The sequence below is a fragment of the Tursiops truncatus genome, chromosome 12 (assembly GCF_011762595.2).
Source record: "Tursiops truncatus isolate mTurTru1 chromosome 12, mTurTru1.mat.Y, whole genome shotgun sequence".
Lineage (NCBI taxonomy): Eukaryota > Metazoa > Chordata > Mammalia > Artiodactyla > Delphinidae > Tursiops > Tursiops truncatus.
Window position 1 is genome coordinate 62,858,460 of NC_047045.1, and position 22,305 is coordinate 62,880,764.

Genomic DNA, 22,305 nt, shown 5'->3' on the forward strand with positions numbered 1-22,305 from the left:
ATAAATGTAAAATGAGATTTATAAAAGCAAATAGGTAAGATGACTCAGTTCAGAGCTGTATTTTATAATAATTAATATCTAGCAAGTCCTTAGCAAGTATAATCAAGAAAAAGAAAAATCAAAGGTATAGAAATTATGACTAAGAAGGAGAATATAACCACAGATACAAGTTCTTCCAAAGCTCATAGATGACTAACACCAGGGTGGCATAAACTTGATACCAAAATTTGACAATGTCCCAAAAATAAAATTCAGATTAGTCTCAAACTCATTTATGTATACAGACAAAAACACGAAAGAAAACTGAGCAAAATGCATCAAGCATTATACTATAAGACCACTAGATCATGGGTTTAAAATTTATTTTGGGAATGCAAGGATGGCTCAATGGAAAAAAAATCATCAACATTCCCAAAGATGCCCCAAGTATTGATACTTTAACTAAAATTCAAAATCCACTTCCATTTCTCATTAAAAATAACGGCAAACTGAAAATATAAGGGCACTTCTTTAAAGTGAATAATACATATTTCATAACAACTGCCAACTTTGTGCTTATAGGTATTCCCATGAAAATCAGGAAAAAGACAAGACTGTCAACTATTCTCACTACTAGTACACTTTCTGAAAATCCTAATTAATGCAATAAGATTTCACAAGGTATGGAAACATAATTCTATAAAATAAAATACATAATTATCATTACTCTCAGATGTTACAATTACCAACCAAAAAAACCCAGTAGAATCAATTAAACAACCACTATGAGCAATAATACAATTTAGTAAGGTGTCAAGATCCAAAATTATGAAAACCAAGAGCTTCCTTTATAATCATAATAAGCTTCTGGAAAATGTAATAAACAGATCCTACTCACAATTAAAATGAAAATGTTAACATACAGCAAATTTAACAGATGATGCTAATTTGTTTAAAATATGTGCAATACGTGACACATGAAAGGTTAATATCTTTATAAATTATCTCGATTGGTCAATTTAAAACAAATAAGAACATTACAATAGAAAATTAGGCTATGGACAGAGGCAGGTAAAATCACAAAAGTATAACTAAAATGGTAAATAAACATACAAAAATATTCTACATCTCACTACTAATAAATGCACATTAAACGAATAATAGTGTCAAGTTTTTTAACAAGTGGCCTAAGATATTTCAAAATACCCAATGGAGATGCAAAGAAATGATACTCTTACATGCTGTGGGGAACATTTTAGGAGACTTGAGTCCTTAAAATTATGCACACTCTTTGACTCAATAATTCCATTCCTAAGAATTTATCCTGTGAAAATTCCTATACATGTAGCAGATTTACTTGTAAGTATATGCACTGAAATATTATTTTTCCAGTAACAATGGAAAATGCCTAAATATCCATCAGTAGAAAAACGGCGACACACACACACACACACACACACACACACACACACACACACACACACTAATTCAATTAATGGCACGTTATATAACCATTGAAAACTATATTATAGAAGAACATTTAATATTGGGGTAAATTCAAGCTATATTAAGGAAAAATATTAAAATATATACATTATAATGTATAGCATACACATTAAAATATAATGTATACATTATAATGAATAGATTATTATATATATTCTATGTGTATATATGCACATGAATAAAAAAGTTTTGGAAAGTTGTATACCAAAATGTAAACTGTGATAAAGCTGTGTGATGGAATTATGAATTACCTTTTCCTCTTTCTATCTTCTATGTCTTTCACAATTTCTATTACGAACATTGATTACTTTTGTAATTTAGGAACCCACCAAAATACACAAAGAACATTGAAGCCCCGTGTGACTGAATGTAAAACCAAACTGCAGCACTTTTATAAAAGCGACACAGACCCTCGAGAGGCTGTTTGAGACAGTCGGCCTTATCTAATGAATGTGAAATTAGAGTCTGCATTCTGTGAAGGAGAAATAAATCAGATCAAATGGAGGCTAAAGACATAGAAGATTGAGTGAGGTTATAAAAGGGGAGGACAGGTCACAGGAGCGTCAAAAGATGTTTTCAAGGCTAACCATGACTTCGGGGCTCTTTAATACAAATGGAGAGCTTTCTTTTGGGGTCCTTACCATTTACACATCAAAAATCAACACCCGAACAAACTGAGTCACTGCATCCCACCCACACGCCCCATCTGCCTCCTGCGCCCACACGGCTTGCTCCTCCCACAGATGCCAGCCACTCAGTCAGCGACGCCGCTTTAAAATCAAGAGAAGGCATACAGTGTGGCTGAGAGAAACCAAATAAAACAGCTGCCGATGAAAACTAAATGAGAGATATACAAAGAAAAATGCTAAGTTAAAGTAGTGACAAGAGGGGGGGAAACGGGTTCTTTCCAGAGAACTGACTCGTGGAATTTGTTGCTAAAACAAAATACAAACGCTGCAGAAGGCTTTCAGATTAAGAGAGAAACGAGACATTTAAAATAAGTGGTAAAAGCAAACTGAGGTATATTCACTAGATCTAAACAGGAACAGACCCATTTGGGGATGCAATATAGAACATTAAAACTGCTAAACTGTATAGTAATTTTAAAATACCATAATACCATATGATAACTCAGAAGAAGACAGGCATTTTTCCTACCTCAAATTCAGATAAGTGATTTGTTCTAATGTATTTGTATTTTTTCTTAATATATTTCTTAATTTCCATAGAGGAAAATTTACTCTTTCATCTGCTTTGTAAAGTGTTAAAGCATGTGCCCATTTTTTTATTGTTGAGTTTGTTTTCTTACTGTGAGTTTTGTGTGTTTTTATATTATCTGGATATGTTTCCTTTGTCAGGTATGTTATTTACAAATACTTTCTCCCAGTTTGTGACTTACCTCCTCATTCTGTTAAGTGCCTTTAGGAGAGCCAAAGTTTTTAACTTTAAGACCAATTTATCAAATTTTTTTTCTATTGTGGATTGTGCTTTAGGTGTGGTATCTCAAAAAAATCTTTGCCTAACCCAAGTCACAAAAGTTTTCTCCTCTGTTTTCTCCCAAAAGTTTTATAGCTTTTACATTTTACATTTAAGTTTATGATCCGTTTTGATTTTCTCTTCCAAAAAGTTTTGGACTTTCTATTCCATTCCATTGATCTCTGTGTCTACCTTTTGCCAATACAGATGTCCCTCGATTTACAATGGGGTTATGTCCAGATAAGCCCATAAGTTGAAAGTACTGTAAATGGAAATACATTTAATACACTTAAACTACCGAACATCATAGCTTAGCCTAGCCTACGTTCAATGTGCTCAGAACACTTGAGGACTGTACCACTAGCCCGGGAAAAGATCAAACTTCAAAATTTTGAATTATGGTTTCTACTGAATGGGTATCATTTTTGTACCATCATAAAGTCCAAAAATCGTAAACCGAACTATTGTAAGTTGGGGACCGTCTGTGCTATGTACACTGTTTTGTCTACTGTAGCTTTATGGTAGGTACTGGAATCAGGCAGTGTGAGTCCTCCAACTCTTCTGTTTTCAAAACTGTTGTAGCTATTTGAGTTCTTCAATTTGCTTTCCTGTATAAATTTTAGAAGCAATTGGTAGCTGAGAGCTATCCGTTGATAGCTGCAAAAAATTCTCCCAGAATTTTGACTAGGATTATGATGACTATAGATCATTTTGGGGAGAACTGACATCTTAACAATATTGAGTCTTTCAGTGCATGAATATGGCATATCTCTCCACTTATTTAGGTCTTCTTTGATTACTTTGCCCATCAGTATTTTGTAATTTTCAACATATAGTTCCTACACATATTTTGTTAAATTTATACCTGTTTCATTTTTGGGGTGCTATTGTAGATGGTACTCTTTTTAAAATTGCAAATCCCAATTGTTCATTGTTAGTACATAAAAATGGTTGATTTTTGTATATTGACCTTGTATCCTGAAGCTTTACTAATAAACTCACTTATTAGTTCAAGGAGCTTTTTTTTTTTGGTCCATGCTTTGGGATTTTCTACATGGACAATCATATCATCTGTAACTAGAAATGGTTTTCTTTCTTCCTTTCCACTCTGTATGTCTTTCATGGTTTTTGTTTTCTGGTTGGTTGTTTTGTTTTGCCTTGTTATACTGGCTAGGACTTCTAGTTACACAGCATTTTTTTACACAATAATATTTCATTATCTAACTAAAGAAAATATTATCTTATTATGGCTACCTTCTGACTCTGATGCATATCTTCTCAAAAGTAATAAAATAAACAGGTGAAAATTTTTTTCCTTGTGAAATCATCCTAAGACATGCTAAAAATGCATAAGATGATGTAATTAAAACAAACTAAATAAATGCCTGATACGCCACCATTTTTGAAACTCACTTATATGGGGTACAGTTTACCCACTTTATTTTATAAACATGTATTTAGTAATTACACGTGTCAGACATTCTGTGCTTTTCAAATATTAAATCACTTAATCTTCATAATACCCCTTTTGTGGTAGGTAATGTTATTATCTCAGGACATTGAGGTAGAGAAGGTATAAGTAATCAGCCCAAAATCAGTCTGAAAGCGGTAGCACCAGGATTCAAACCCAGGCAATCTGGCTGGAGAATCCATGCCCTTAATTCTTAAATGAGCCACATACTACACTTATAGGATATGGAGGTTCTAAAGATCAGAACAAAAATGAAATGCAAAACTAGATTTGGGGACTGACGCATATACTCCTGTAATGTATTTCATGAGTAAATGCACTTAATAATCGTCTAATTGAGCTTTTGTGGTAATATTGTGCATAAAATTGCCACATTTCAAAATTTAAGGCTAAGTCAGTCATTTAAAAATATAGGCAAAGACATTAAAATCTCTCACAGTTGTATATAAGGTGTAGTTTCTTTCCTTCTTCCAATTCAATTAACGCTAAATGGAGCATCGAATTAGGTTTGCCAGGAGTTTATTAAAGCATAATAAATTTCTAGGACAATCACATAAGACTGTTGTGAGTAATTGCATTTTGGTCAGCAAATGGCAGTGGTTCATGGTCTGCGTTACTTTCTATTTAATTTTTCCTTGGTAAACCATATCTGTTAAATATCTCACAAGAGCTGCTGCTGCCGCTTGTAAAAAGCAGCATTGAAGGAAGACATGAATGTTTATTTCCATCTATTCAGCGTTTTTCCTTAAGCATCAGGATCGCTGATGACAAAGCAAGAGCCCAGTAGTGATTCAGCTTGTTCTGTAGTCTACAAGTGCTCTAAAGTTTCATAATCACTGGAAACTTCCCAAGTTATTACACAGAACTACGCATCCAGTCATGACGGATTAATCCCCACAATGACCCATTAGTCCCAGTTTAATTCAGCAAACATCCTGAGCCATTCTCTGGTAGGATGGATGACAGAAACCTATGTGGGTGAGGCATCAGCTGGCAACGGAGTCAGAAAGTGGAGCACCTCAAACAGCACCCTCGGCACATCAAAGGCATTATGGAAGAAGCCAAGGAAAGGAAGGGTACCTGGGACTTGGTTGAGAAATACAGAAAACCACACTAGAAAACTACGTCAATTCCCAATGGGATCCTTAATGGGTGAACCAAGAGAGATTCTCTAAAGGGCAGACACTAACCCCCAAATGATCATCCCTTCTTAATTCTTAAGGGAAGCATAACCTGCATTCCATTGATTTTTCTTTTATGAATGAATAAGGGCTGTTTACAACTAATCTACAATATGAAAATTACTAAAATGTTACTCATAGCCTAAAAGTAGTGCCCCAGGAGAGTATCCTGAAGTTTCTAAGTCAGTTTTCTAAACCCTGGCAGGGATACAATGTTGAGAAATTGCAAAACTCCTACTGTACAGCTAGAATTGCTGAGATTTTCAGGAAGGATAGAAGAATAATCCATCATCATTGTTGTTTGGAATTGGTCATGGTTTGGCAATTCCTGCTTTAAATTACTACTCATTTAGCTTCATCAGCACCCTTTTATTTTCTTGTATGTTATTTAGTTAACCCTGCTGTGTATAACGATACACATTTGTATCAACAGTAGATTTTGGCCCCCAATTTCCTCATCCCTAAACTCCAATAAATATATGCACAGTGATTCAAGCGTGAATCACTCATATATTGCTCAAGCAAATATATATATAATCTCCCCACCCCAGCCCTAATTTGCTTGTTTGATGTTTATTATACTGAGGTATGGGGGCGGGGTGTTTAACCTGAAAAGAAGCCTGGGAGCTAAGTGATCAGAGGGACGGTTTGCACTTCCAGAGGGTGGTCTTGTAAACATATTGAGAGCCATTGCACCTACCAAGGGGGGTGGGGGTGCAGGGAGAGAAAAGGGGAGAAGCCTAGAGAGGAAAAAGAAACAGAAGAGAAAGAAAGAGGGGGGAAAGGGGAAGGAGAGAAACATGGAAAGAAGGAAGGAGGGAACAGAACCAAATAAGATTGGTGGTGTAAGAACTAAAGTCCCCTTGCCTGGGCAATAGCTGCAAGAGTTCAGTTCACGATGCGCCAGCTTGAGAGAATGCAAGGGGGAAAGAGCACACATCTGTAGGAGGTGCCCAGCCCAGAGCGGCAGGACCTAGAACCACAGCTCTCGGCCAGGAGGAGATGCAGCCTCAGAAAAGCACACCACAGAGCTGAAAAGCTGGAAAGGAAACCTCCCCATCTCCAGTGGCCTCGAGAGGAGTCATGAATATGCAAAAGGCAGGCAAGCTGTTTCATGACTTCCAGTGTCTGAATCCTAATTAGGTTTCTGGCTGGGTGACATTAGACACCTTAAATTCTCTGAGTTTCGGTTTCCTCAACTGTAAATTGAGGATAGTAACACAGGTATTTACCATATAAAACTGTTGTAAGGGTTACATGTGCATTAGGCACAGGAAACTCTCAATATATGGTCATTATACGGAGCCACTACAAAAAATGTTCATAGGAAGCCCTTTGAGCAATTTATCATGTTATTGAAGACAATGCGACTATATAACTCAGCACCACCTGATGAAGCCTCAGATGAATAATTACTCATCGAAGTGATGTTGAAATCAAATTCTGAAGGCATAGAAAGCCAACATAAAGAATTCTGACCTGACTTTACAATCAGTGGTGATCCATCCACGTCCATGAGTTTTGAGAAGAGGTGCGGCAGGATCAAATTTTTGTGAAGACAAACCTAGAATCTGTGGATGGATGAGTGTCACAACAGACTGGAAGGTGGGAAATCAGTTAAGTTAAGGAGTCATTCAAGGGACATGTGCCCCTAAACTAATATAGAGATAACATGGCGGGGAAATCATGGTGGGGAAGCTTTAGAAATTTGGTGGATGCAGGATAATCAAAAAAAGAATTAAAAATGATTCTGTTTTGAACTTGAATGTTTAAGATTGATGACCTGTCATTAACATAATAAATGACGAGAGGAAGAACCATTTTTTGGGTAGTAACTTGACTTTGGATTGGGACACACTAAACATTGTGTGTGTGTGTGTGTGTGTGTGTGTGTGTGTGTGTGCGTGTGTGTATCTGACAGCTGTCACTCTGTAACAAAGTGACAGCTGTCAGATACAGAAAGATGAGAATCAGACTGAGTGATTTAAGAGTCAGAATGATGGACGATAGTTCAAGTAGAATTGTAGATGAGATTATCAACTTAGTATAGAAAGAAGTGAGAAGGCAGCTTTGACTCAGGACAGCCTTTCTTCATTATATATCCAATAGAAACACAAATAGATGTTCACCAAAAGACATGTAATGAATGTTCATAACAGCAGTATTTATAAACCATCAACAGTAGAAGAAATACCATGTGCTATATACAGACAATGGATACTATACAGCAATGAGAATTTTAAAATCTATAACCCTATGTGACAACACGGATGAGTCTCACAAACAGATTGTTAAAAGAAAGAATCCAGATACAAAAAAGTAGGTACTTTATGATCCTGTTCATATTAGGTTCATAAATGTGATATTCAAAATCAAAACAGAGGATTCTTTGGTGGGGGGCAATGGCTGAGAGGGGCTCCAGGGGTCTTCTGGAGAGCTAGTAAGGGTCTGCTTCCTAACTTAGGTACTGGTTACTCAGGCATGTTCATTTTGGTCAATAATTTTGTCCAGAATATCAAAAGAGGGCTGTATTTTGTTTCCTGTGGCCATTTTAACAAATTACCACACACTTGGTCCCTTAAAACAACAGAAATTTATCCTTTCACAGTTCTGGAGGCTGGAAGTTCAAAACCAAGGTGTCCGCAGGGCCAGATCAGGCCTCCTCAGAGGCTCTAGGGCACAATGTGTTCCTTGCCTCTTCCAGAACCTAGACGTTTTAAGCATTCCTCGGCTTGCAGTGTGTGTGCCTGTGGCGTCAGTGTCCTCTGCCTCTCTCTTAGAAGGACCCTTGTGATGGCATTTATGGCCCATCCAGGATCATCTCATCTCAAAACCCTTAATTTAATCACATATGCAATCAAATTTTCCAAATAAAGTAGATTCACTGGTTCCTGTGTTTTGACATAGATGTTGAAGCCTACGGGTGAGGGTCATTTTTCAGCCCACCACAAGGATTATAAAGAAGCCACGTGATGAGGAAGGTGAACCCAGCAGAACCAAAGGTGTTGAATAAGAGCTAAGGAAATGGAGGCAACAAGCACAGACATTCTCCAGCAAGGAAGAGGATTAACACCCACTAAGGTCCAGAGGAGAGATTTTCACATTCAATAAGGAAACTGAGACATCAAACAATGGAAGGGGATTTGAAAGGGCTAAAGGTGTTTAGTTTTAGGATGGTGTGCTCGAACGTTAGTAGAAAGATTAAGATTTTAAAGAGGGGGAAGTAATTAGTGGAGACCGTCTCTACATTTTTGGATAAGACAGATGGGATGGGATCAAAGGTGAAGGGGAAAAGTCAACTTGGAAAAAAGGAGGGATACTTTTAAGAAAAAGGTAAGTAATACAAAACAAAGACTGAGAAATAATAAAGTGGAAGGGAGAATGCTGAGATCCTTCAATTCAGGTGAGGACTTTTTTAGGCCAGAGCTCAGGTGCTGGTGGCCAACAGAGAGGAAAGCCCAGCCCAGGGACGGCAAGAGCAAGCCTACATCCTGTGAACATCCCTGGAAACATGCCAGAAGGCGGCACTACCTCTGCTCTGGGAAGTCATGACCCCGGTACATTTCTTTTTTAGGAGAACTTTATGTCATTTGTGACAGTAAGAATGCTAACTATTGCAGTTACAGGAAGCAAGATGTGAACCCAAGCCTTATAAGAACCAAAAACTATTTTTTTCCTTACTTCTACTGCCTAAGATGTAGTAAACGAGTATTTGACGAAAAGAGGGACGTCAATTTTATTCTGCTTACTGGCTACAGACAAAAACCTTAACCAGACATGAAAATCTCAATCTTACAAATGAGTATTCTGGGTCACAAGGAAGACTGGGCTAATAAGGAATCCTTCCTCCTTATCAGAGAGGAATTTCAAGCACACAATATTTTGATGGCGGTTTAGTAAGTGTCATTAAGGGAGCCCTGTAGATACTCTAACCAGATTCAATCTTCACGTGAATCCTTCATTATCAGTGCACAAGGAAAGGAGATAAATCACAATTTTTATCTTTGGTGAATAGCAAGTACTTTATGAAGTGATATTTCCTGGTCACAGGTATAGCAGTCCCCTACAATTCTGCTTATTAAAGAAATACAAATAGGTCCTACATCAAAAAGTATTAACTCTCTTTCCAAGTTAAAAAAGGGTCTAGGGACTTCCCTGGCAGTCCAATGGTTCAGAATCCCCACTTCCACTGCAGGGAGCACGGGTTCAATCCCTGGCTGGGGAACTAAGATTCTTCATGCCACGGGGAATGGCAAAAAAAAAGAAAAAAGAAAGTTGCATAGCATGTACAAAAAAGGGTCTAGTTTATAATCTAAGAATTATTTTTTAATGTTACGGCAATTACAATAGACTTGGACATGATCTATAAAGCGTATGCTATATAAGAAAAGTATGAATCAGAATTAAATCTAAAGATATTTATGTGACAGGGCCACGGTGCACCTTATATGCAGAAATGGAATACGAGGCTGTTTTGACGGTAAAAATGTCTATGTCACCGTTGAAAACTATTTTTCTCCTTGAAATTTTTCTATTTCCTGAAGGTATACTGGGTTTAAGGGTCTAGAATCACAAATTTAGATCTCTATAAACTCATTTTATGTACTAAATTTCAGTCCTTAAGTAACCAATCTATTTTCATTAGATACTGAAAGAGCTATTCAGAAAAATTTGAACAGGCTTTTTAAGAGTTTACTCTAGTTTTTATGGTGGTTATGGTGTATGGCATTTTTTTTTAGGTCTGTCATATTTAATTTTAATTAACTCTTCATAGCTGTCTGCATTTATGCTTCAGTGAATTTCCCAAGCACACAGAGTAGCCCTCTGTCACCGTAAGACTCTCACACAAGCACCATCCTTACCGACCGGATTAACTGGCGCTGGCGTTAAGTTGTGTGAGGTTACAAGAGTCCATTTGTGATCATTTCTGTAAAAAGAATCTAATTGTTCCTCATAGATGTGCATCCTGAGTGACATACTCTTCCCTAGTTGCTTTACACCTTTCCAACTTATTCACATAGAGATAACAGACAGTGACCAGAGAGCACCTGAACATTATCTCACGTAGCTCTAAAGCAAAAATGGCTGTGGCAATGTCATTCCCATTTAAGGCTGTTCTGATTAAGGGAAGATTTTTTCTCACTCTGTCTAGGGAAATAGCTGTAGTATATGTTTGCTATATCTACATAAACAACAATACTGATTCAAGGAGTGTAACACAGGGATACAATCAAGAAAATTCAGACTATGGAAAATTCTACAGGAAAAATGACCTGGTTTCCTCAACAAAAACATTACAGGAGGTGAGGGAGAGCGATGGAAGGAAAAATTAGATATTAAAAGAGACTTAAGGGATCCTGTCAATTGCAAAGTAGGGACCTTATTTGGATTCTAACTAAAATAAATGTTAAAAAATCATGACACATAGAAAATTTGACAACTGGCAGGATGATTGATGATATTAAGAAATTATTTTAAGTGTGATTAGAGCCTGTGGTAGGAGCATGGTAATTTAATCCTATATTACAAAAAGGAAAAAAAAAGCTAACTGCTGGCGTATGGGACCACACAACATATGTATTCTTTTTCTTTTTTTTTTTTAACACATATGTATTCTTTATCAAAGAGTGTTCTTCCTCACACAATACGGAATTTAATTGCAAGCAATAAACACTGTACTGTTCCTGCTGTAGAAGAAAGAACACAGGTAGTAAAATGAAAGAAGCCCAGCTTGCACAGGACTTGTTTGGCAGAAACAGTGACTCACCACGGTAAGCAGGTCAGTTTGAAAGAGTTTTTACTTCTTGCATATATGACTGTCGTCTGTTGTACTCATAAACCCAACTGGATCTAAGAAGTGTGGGTGAGTGCCGGGGAGCTCCACGGTGCTCCAGATTCTTAAAGTGCAGACGGGCAGAAACCTCCCTAAAGCAGGATTCATCTAGCATGTCTCTAAAAGACGCCAAGCTTTTGCTTTCTTTGTAAGCTGTCAAAGCTACTCCCAATACCTAATAAGTAATCGGCATCTAGTCAAAATGTGTGCTATTTTTATTCAAATTTACTTTGTTCTTCTTTCAAGAGTATCTGTAATTCTGTTCGCACAACAGATGTATAAATATGATTCCGCCAGCAATGATTTCACTCCACAGCTTACATGTTGATATTTCAGTAGAGTACAACAATTCATTTTGGGGTTTTTTAAACACTTCTTTCTGGAAGATGATCTATTAGAGAGAATGAGTAGAACTGAAACTATTCATTGTTAAATAATCCTTTTATTGCTGTCAGACTTAGGTTGCTGACCTTAACTGACTGTAACGAAATAGTCTGGGTCCTTTTTTTTGCCTTCTCACTAAAGTTAAATCTGTCAATCTTCAGGAGTTCACTTATGCTCTAGGAGAGTTACAGTTCGCTTGTTTTAATGCAACACATTCATGGGATGATAAAAATGTCACTGAGAAAAGGAGCTGTCGGTCCATCTCAAAGGCCAGCCACACTAGGATGAAGACAGGGAAGGAAAGACCGCTTTAGCAGCTCTGCAATGGGGAAAATGGGAGACACCTGTTCCATAGACACAGCAATAGGCCGGGCAGCAGATGATATGCAACCCCCTTCCGTGCATTACCCATTAGGTTATGCCCTCCTTAGAGCTTTCCAAGAGCTTCTTATCACACTGCATGGGAGGATCAGGTTTCTTAACCTCGCTTCAATCTCAGTCATCACAGCACCCTGGAAATGCTCCCTTTCCTCTTCTCCCACACTTGCTTATTTTAACAAGCATTTATTATCTGTTCTGTGCAAGGGACCGTGAAGAGGTCAAAGAAATCAGCACCAGCCCTTCAAGTGCATGTGAACTACAGAAGTCCAGGGTCAAATGAAACAGATGTGAATATTCCATTGATTCTGATGGGGGTCTCAGGGAAGGCAGTGTAGGGGCAACGGCGTTGAGGTAAGCCTTGAGAAATGGTAATATTTCAGTACACAGAGGCTGGCAAGGAAGGCCATTTCTGGCTACTCTGTGACTGCATAATTTAGGAGTTTCTCTCCGCCAGAAGAATTGCCCCACCACCTAAGAATGGACGTGGGCACAGCCTCCCACTGACCAAGGAAGGGCTTATTGCTCCATCTACCTGGTCCTCCTGCAGGAAGTTTACAGACAGTAAAATAAATTGCACAGATGTTGTGGGTTTTGTGTTTTTTTCTGGAATTCTTTTCAATAATAACTTTTTTCTTACTAGGAAGAGAGAGATTGCATTTTGCTCGTGCCTTTACACACTCTAAGTTGCATTACTAAGTGCATCCCCTTCCTTTATGTGTCACTGGGACGCCCATGTTATCCCTCTGCCCTACTTCTTGGTCCAAGGTGAGTTTCACTCCCTTCCCTTTTCAGAGCTCTCTCCGCTCACCATCCGACAGCCAGGGATCTGCTGTCTGTGCGCTGGAAGGTAGCTGATGCCTACAAGCTGAACAGAAAACGCTGGTAAGGAGACAACTTTTAATTCACGCTGCTGATGCAGGAGAGACAAACAGAAACCAACCAACAGGAAAGACTTCTGAATAAGAGAAAAAAGTCTTCCGGGTAGTGCTCTGGCCGAAAGATATGTTTACCAAACATCACACAGCCATGGAGAGCATTCTGAGGCAGTGGGGAGCACAAAATGTGTACTTGCTGAAGGCATTAACACAGTTAATTTGCTTCAAGGAGAGCGATATATCTCCCCAATTCTCAGCATTTGTTTCTATGTGTATATTAACAACGAGAAACAGAAAGAGCTAAAGAACTGAAATTACAGTGAGGAGAGTTCAGGCAGCCCCTGCATGTCTTCTTGGAGCAGCTGCTATTGGACTCAGAGTAACCTGTAGCCACGTCAGCTCCGACACACTGGGTACCAGTTCAGCCATCAGTTCAACCCATCCCTGCCACGTGCCAGGCCCAGGGATACAAAAGTCAGTCAGACACACACACACACACACACACACACACACACACACACACACACACACGCAGAGTTCCTGTCTTCAGAAAGCTTATGTTCTAGTGGGAGGACAGAAAATCAAATAATCATACAAATGCAAATGATAAAACAGAGGGCGTTTGGAAAGGTACAACAGAGAGAGCTAGTTAGTTGATGGGGCTCCCCTGACCAAGTGATGGGATCTGAAGGAGATGTGGAAATAAAGGGAGATCAAAATAAACGTGGCCTATCAGTAGGCAGTGCTGACCAGGTATTACAAACAGCCAGGTGTCCCTCCTGCCAGGTGGGGGCGGTGGGTAGCTGGCTGGGGTCAGGCTGCCCGAGTCTGCGCTTCATCTGTGTAGCCCTACGCTGGGAACCCACCTTCCCACAGCGGTTTCCTCATCTGTCAAATAAGAACAACAGTCCCTGTCCTAGAAAGGGCTGAACAACAATGAGCCCTCAATGCCTATTAGCCATTATTAGCGAGCGGGCCATGGATTGGGAGGTACCTTCACACCTTATTTCCACCACGGAGAACTGTCCACAATTTATAAATAGGTTCCTGTACTTTTCCTGTTTGATAAACAGGGCATATAAAATCCATAAAATGAGTTTCATTCCCCTCAACAGACTCTTGCTGCCTTGACAAAGACTCTAGTTAAACAACATCTTCAAGAGAGGCCCCAGACCATATGGAAACAACCAACATTTGTGGTTAGTATTTTGGGGTTTGAAGGAGGCAAACGAGGGCAAATAATTGCAAGGCCCCCAGAAGGTGCTGGAATGGCCAGCCGAGCCCATATCCTGTTTTGCTTCAAACAATCCCAGATGATGCCTTCTGTCCCACTGTAATTTCTAGTACAGCGCCCTTCACTCTGTCACCCTGAGCAACGGGGCAGTTCCTGTTCCACCGTGTTGTCACCTTCCATAGGCCATGGCAGCAGGGGCTGCAGCTGTCAAAAATCTCAGTAAGAACCGCCTCCCCTCACCCCATTAAGCCTGGCCCTGGGTCTTTCACTAGACGAAGACCTCAGCCGTGGATGTTCTTCAAGTTACTTTTGGACATAAGCTGCTTTTCCAAATCTCCCAGACCAAGGTAATAGGGGAAACTGTGTAAAAGGCATGGAGTAGAATCAGACAGCTTTTAAACTCACCCTCTTGCTACTCCCAATGAAATGCATTTCATTTTGCGGGGATTTTTCCCCTTTTCTTTGGTCATTGTCTGCACTCATGCATATGTGTGTGTGTGTGGTGTGTGTGCGTGTGTGTGTGTGTGTGTGTGTGTGTGTGTGTGTGTGTGTGTATGTATGTTTCCCTCTTTTTACCTGGCCCCTCTTTCACTCTAATCTTGGTTTTCCTTTTCTGGAATCTGCATCTTCCTCCAAGAGCTTATATTTGTCCTCTCGTCTTTCTGCTGTTTACTTACCATTTCTACCGAAAATACCCAAGTCAGGTTCAAGTTTCTTTTAGACTCAACAAGCCAGAGCTGGTTTTACAACAGAACACGTGTCCCCTGAGTCTGGGACTAAAAGACCCAAGTGGTCTTTTGGGAACTGGTTTAAACCAGGCAGCCAGATCTGAAAGACCATATTCTCTCCAGCTATTTCTACTTCCATGTGATTTCTTTCAGAGCACGACTGAGACAATGAAAAAAAAACCAGAAAAATTACCTGAAATTCCACCACCCATAATCATACCACAATTAACCCAGATGCTATTTTGACTATGATTCCTGAATTATTTTTATGTTAGCTTGCTTTTAGAAAAAGTATGACACAAATTATTTTCTTAAACTGCAGATCTTCCTTTTGTACCTATTGTCACAAACAAACCAGACTTGTGAAAGGGAGCTTGAGGGCTCAATAACAAAGGAGCAATTTTCTGCCCTTTATTTGGAGCCTATCCCTCTGAAGAAGAGCTACATTTTTTCCTTTTCTTAGAAATGTGGGTTAAATTAAAATGGTAAATGTTTTTCACTTCTGGAGCCACTATTTACTTCTTCATGTTGAATTCCCAGTAACTGTCATCATATCTCATTAAATATGTACACTTGCTTTTCTATCAATATGACTGTGTTGGTTAAAGGTAAACAAACTATCAACATGACCCCATCAATGTGACTCTCTTTACTAAATTTATCAAACAATAAAACTATATAAAGGTAAATGATATAAATTTAAATGTTGTCAACTCTCAGAAATATAGTGTATCTAGTCCTCAGCATTAAAGAAGTAAAATATTATGCATATTAAAATGATCTGTTGTTAAAACTTATCACATAGAGATATTAAGCGTTTTGGTGTATTTCTTTCTTGGCTTTTCCCTATACAATTATTACACGTACACACACATACGTACGTACACACACCCATATGGTATGGGGGCAAAACTGCAATTATTCTACATATAATGTTCCAATCATAACCACTTCTAATTGCTAAGGTTACATTTAGGAAAGCTTGAGTTTGATGTTCACAATTTGCTGTTGAATCAAAATACTAAAAGTCTGTGTTCAAACATATACAAAAAGCCCCCACTAAAGTTAACAGTACTTAAACGGTGAGAAACTTGAAATTTTCCCACTAAGATCAGGAATTGGGCAAGAATGCACCCCCTTCATCATTCCTTTTTAAGACTGTACTAGAAGTCCCAGCTAATGCAAAAAGACAAAAAAAGGAAATAAAAGGTATACTATTGGGAAGGAAGAAATGAAACTGTCTTTGCAGATGACAATTATCTATGTGAAAATCTGAAAGAATAAACAAAAAAACGACTAGAACTTACAAGTGATTATAGCAAGGTTTCAGAATTCACGGTTAATATACAAGTCAATCACTTTCCTATATACCAGCAACAAACACATGGAATTTGAAATTAAAAAGAAAATACCATTTATATTAGGACCCTACAAATGAAATACTTACATATAAATCTAACAAAATATGTAAAAGATCTACATGAGGAAAACTACAAATCTCTGATGAAAATCAACAAAGAACTAAATGAATACAGAGATATTCCATTCCAAGTTTATGGACAGGAAAACTCAATATTGTCAAGATGTCAGTTCTTTCCAACTTGACCTATAGATCCAATGGAATCCCAATCAAAATCCTGACAAGTTATTTTGTAAAGATAAAAAAAAACTGATTCTATATGGAGAGGCAAAAGACCCAGAATAGCCAACACAATATTAAAGGAGAAGAACAAAGTTGGAGGGGTGACGCTACCAGACTTTAAGACTTACTATAAAGCTACAATAATCAAGACAATGTGGTATTGGTGAGAGAATATACAAACAGATCAATAAAACAGAATAGAGGACTCAGAAATAGACTCACATATAGTCAACTGATCTTTGACAAAGAAGCAAAAGCAATACAATGGAGCAAAGGTAGCCTTTCAACAAACAGTGCTGGAACAACTGGACATTTGCATGAAAAACAATGAATCTAGACACACAAAATTAACTCAAAATGGATCACAGGCCTAAATGTAAAAGTATAAAACTTCTAGAAGATAACATAGGAGAAACTCTAGATGACCTTGAATATGGCAATGTCTTTTTAGTTACACCAAAGGCATGATCCGTAAAAGAAATAATTGATAAGATGGATTTTATTAAAATAAAAAACTTCTGCTCTGAGAAAGACACGGTTAAGAGAATGAGAAGACAAACCATAAACTGGGAAAAAAGATCTGTAAAAGAAATTCTGATAAAGGATTGTTACCCCAAATATACAAAGAACACTTAAAAATAAGAAAGAGAACAGCCAGATTTAACAACAGGCAAAAGACCTGAATACACACCTCACCCAAGGAAGACATACAGATGGTATGTGGTATGTAAGCATATGAAAAAATGCTCAGTAGCATATGTCATCAGGGAGAAATGCAAATTAAAACAACAATGACCCCACACACAATTGGTCAATTAATCTGCAACAAAGGAGGCAAGAATATACAATGGAGAAAAGTCTCTTCAATAAATGGTGCTAGGAAAACTGGACAGTTACATGTAAAAGAATGAAATTAGAACATTCTCTAACACCATACACAAAAATAAACTCAAAATGGATTAAAAACCTAAATGTAAGACCGGATACTATAAAACTCCTAGAGGAAAACATAGGCAGAACACTCTGAAATAAATTGCAGCAATATCTTTTTGGATCCATCTCTTATAAACAAATGGGACCTAACTAAACTTAAAAGCTTTTGCACAGCAAAGGAAACCATAAACAAAACGAAAAGACAACCTATAGAATGGAAGAAAATATTTGCAAATGATGCAACCAACAAGGAATTAATATCCAAAATATAGAAGATCATACAGCTCAACATCAAAAAAAAAAAAAAAAACCCACAACCCAATCAAAAAATGTGCAGAAGATCTAAATAGACATTTCTCCAAAGAAGACACACAGATGGCCAAAAGACATAAGAAGAGATGTTCAACATCACTAATTATTAGAGAAATGCAAATTAAAACTGCAATGAGGTATCACCCCACACCAGTCAGAATGGCCATCATCCAAAAGTCTACAAATAATAAATGCTGGAGAGGGTGTGGAGAAAAGGGGACCCTCTTGCACTGTTGGTGGGAACGTAAGTTGGTGCAGCCACCATGGAGAACAGTATAGAGGTTCCTTTACGAACTAAAAATAGAGCTACAATATGATCCAGCAATCCCACTCCTGGGCATATATCTGGAGAAAACCATATTTTGAAAAGGTACATGCACCCCTGTGTTCACTGCAGCACTATTTACAATAGCCAAGACATGGAAACAACCTGAATGTCCATCAACAGAGGAATGGATAAAGACGTGGTATATATATATACAGTGGAATACTGGTCAGCCATAAAAAGAATGAAATAATGCCATTTGTAGCAACATGGATGGACCTAGAGATTATCATACTAAATCAAGTAAGCCAGTCAGAGAATGACAAATATCATACAATATCACTTATATATGGAATCTAGAAAAAATGATACAGATGAACTTACATACAAAACAGAAATAGACCCACAGACATAGAAAACAAACTTACAGTTACCAAAGGGGAAAGGGAGGAGGAGGAATAAATTAGGAGTTTGTGATTAACATACACACACTACTATATATAAAATAGATAAGCAACAAGGACCTACTGTAGAGCACAGGGAACTCTACTCAATATTTTGTAATAACCCATAAGGGAAAAGAATCTGAAAAAGAACATATATATATATATATATATATATATATATATATATATATCTCTGAATCACTTTGCTGTACACCTGAAACTAACACAACATTGTAAATGAACATTTCAATAAAAAATAATTAAAAACAAACAAAAAACCCCAACAACAATGAGATTCCATTTCACACCCATTAGAATGGCTAAACTTCAAAACACTGACAGCACCAAATGCTGGTGAGGATTTAGAGCAACAGGAACTCTCATTCACTGCTAGTGAAAATGCAAACTGGTACAGTCACTTTGGAAGAAGTTCCACAGTTTCATAGAAAACTAAAGATATTCTAGCGATATGATCCAAGCAATCGTGCTTAGTATTTACCCCAAAACGCTGAAAACTTATGTCACACAAAAACCTGTACATGGATGTTTATAGCAGCTTTATTCATAACTGCCAAAACTTGGAAGCAACCAAGATGTCTTTCAGTCGGTGAATAAATAAACTACAGTACAACCAGACAATGGAATATTATTCAGCATTCAAAAGAAATGAGCTATCGAGCCATGACAAGATATGGAGGGACTTTAAATGCATATTACTAGTGAAATAAAGACAATTTGAAAAGGCTATATACTGTATGACTCCAACTATATGACATTCTGGAAATAGCAAAATTTAGGAGACAGTGAAAGGGTCAGTGTTTGCCAGGAGTTAGGGAGGAGAGAGGGATGAACAGGCAGAACACAGAGTACTGTTAGGCACTGAAACTACTCTGCATGATAGTATAATGGTGGATACATGTCATTATATTTTTCTCAAAACCCACAGAATGTACAATACCAAGAGTGAACCCTAATGGACTTTGATGATGTGTCAGTGTAGGTTCAGCAATGGTAACAAATGTACTACTCTGGTGGGGGATTTTGATTGGGGGGAAGGCGGGAGTTATGCTTCTGTGGGAGCAGGGGGTATATGGAAAATCTCTGTACTTCTTGCTCTGTTTTGCTGTGAATCTAAAACAGCTCTTCAAAATAAAGTCTATTTTTTAAAAAGAAGAATCCTAGATCCCTCTCCCCTGCCCCAAAAAGGCTGTGTTCATGACATCAGATTTTATAAAGAGGGCTCCTTTCGCAGGAGCTCCCACACATCCTGAGATTGTGCTGGAAGGCGGATCTAGTTCCCTGCCACCAAAGTGTGGAATCGGCTACTCCACTCCGGTAGCAGAAAGCGGATCCCTTCGACCCATCTGCCCCAATGTGCACTGGCATTCACACCCTGCACAGCCCTCACCAACCCGGCACCTGGGAGTCCTAGCCAGATGCAGGGCAGCTACAAGACCTAGTCATTTCAAGATGAGTCACAGCCTTGGATGCAGGTCGTTATCACCTAGGAGCTTCGAAAAACAGCCTGAGAACTCGCTCCGAAGATCCTGATTTACTCGCTGTGGGGTGTGGCGTGGGCATCAGAATTTTTAGAATCAGGTGATTCTAATTTTCAGCAGGGCTCAGAACCACCAATTTGGAAGCTGATTTAAAGATGCTCACGCATCCATCAACCACGCAACCTGCCTAGAAGCAAAGCACAGACTGCTTGTTTCAGCATTTTGACCCATTATTGTGCTCCTTAGAAATGGTACCAACAAATATTCATTTGCACCAATGAAAATAACGGCTCTTATAACGAAGACCTGGGTGAGCAGTGTTTGGATGGAACTCAATTTTTCCTGTTCAGAATGGTGACAGGGCAGCAGCTGGCATACACTTGGCAGTTATTAAATATTTTTATTTTGGGGGCAATTTAATTTTAATTGGTGCTTTTGCAACTGTTATGTATCCTGTTTGGAAAAGTTCCTTTAAACTAGTTGAATAATGACTACTTTTCCCTTTTCCTATATCAAATTATTAAAAATGGGCTAAACATAATTATACTCATGTATTCCACCAATATACAAATTTGGGGGAAGAAAACAAGTTTCCTTGCGTTTTCAACTTCCCACCCTCAGAGACACATGAACACACTTTTCAGTAATGAAATAACACTGATGTGGCCTAGAAAAGAGGTTTTTATCTGGGCACACAAAGCATTAAATCAAAGGTCAGCCAGCTCTCTCCTTCTGGCTGCTATGGGGAGGGAGGGAAGATGCTGGTAACTCTCCCAGCAAGTGGATCTTTCTCCCCCTTCTCTGAGCTGGGAGTACAGACAGGCCATGACCCCCAGGACACCTATACTCCTGACCATGAAAATCACAACACCCTATTCACAAGGTGGACTTTGAAAATAAAATCCCTTTAATTCATGAGCTAGGCTCCTGCCATTGCTTCCATCTGTTTTGCTGCAGGTATTCTGCATGTTTCTATTGATTGTTTCCTCAACACCTTCCAGCTACACACAGAGAAAAAGGGCGCATGCGCGTGCACACACACATGCACAAGAAGGGGGTGAAATCTGTGTGCTACTTTGCAATGTTTTCAATGAAGGCATGTATTATCTGTTCTTTTTTGAGGCAGATAATTTAATCTAGACAATTTCGAGGATAGTCAGTGTGATCCAGGGATGTCTTAGTCACATTTCAAGTTAATAAGTTGAAATCAGGTTGATCTCTAAAGTTTGCTTCTCGTTAAAACCTGGATTGATACTGGGAAGTTGGCTTTTGGGACTTAAGCTGTAGAGGATCAGCCAGCTGCTGTAGAGAGCACAGCCTAGAAACAGGGCAAGCAAGAAGCAGAGAAATAAGCCAGGAGGTACTTGCCTAAGTCCAGGTATGAGAAGAAGATGTTATTACAACTAGGGATATAGCAGTAACAATGGAAAGATACAAATAGGTTCCAGACACATTTTAGAGAATCACAGATGCTTAACATGATTTAATATCTAGATTATTTTTATCTTTAAATAAACAAAAAACAAGATGCAGAAAAGTAAAGTGTGTTATCATTTTCTGTAAAAAAGACATGCATTTCCTTGTTATGTATTAACAAATGTATCTATAGGATACAGAAGAAATTGATATCGTTGTTGAATCTGGAGAGAATAATTAGGTGGCAGTGAAATAATGGTAGGAGGGTGACCCTTCAGTGTACATACTTTTGTACCTTTTAAACACTGTAAATATATTACCTGTTCAAAAAAAATTTTTTTTAAAGAAAGAGGAAGATAACAGTGAAATGTTACCAATTTCAAAAAAACCCCTCATCTGTATCATTTTCTACACCTCCACCGAAGCTCAACTGGTATCCCAATAAAATCCCAATAAAATTTAGACTTAGTATCTAAAATTCTTGTCTTCTTCAATAAAGCAAATACCTGTCACAGTACATACAGCAGGTTTATGGCCTAACATTAAAATTAATAAGGTTTCCCTAGGTCTAAGTTATAAAATACCTGGCATAAGGGAATCAAATGGAAAAACATAAAATTTTGAGTGGCCAGAAAAATAAAAGCATGTTCATTTTTAGGTCTGTGACAAAGGATACACATAGGAGAACTTAATCTAAACTGTAATAAGATATCTGACTATGAACTGTTAGTTACAACATTAATT

General features: G+C 38.1%; 1 protein-coding gene across 8 annotated transcripts in view; it reads right to left on the reverse strand.

Annotated features, from left to right (window-relative positions):
* MAP3K5 (mitogen-activated protein kinase kinase kinase 5) overlaps positions 1–22,305 on the reverse strand; it is a 247,245-nt gene that overhangs the window by 145,899 nt on the left and 79,041 nt on the right. The gene's annotated exons all lie outside the window — the stretch shown is intronic.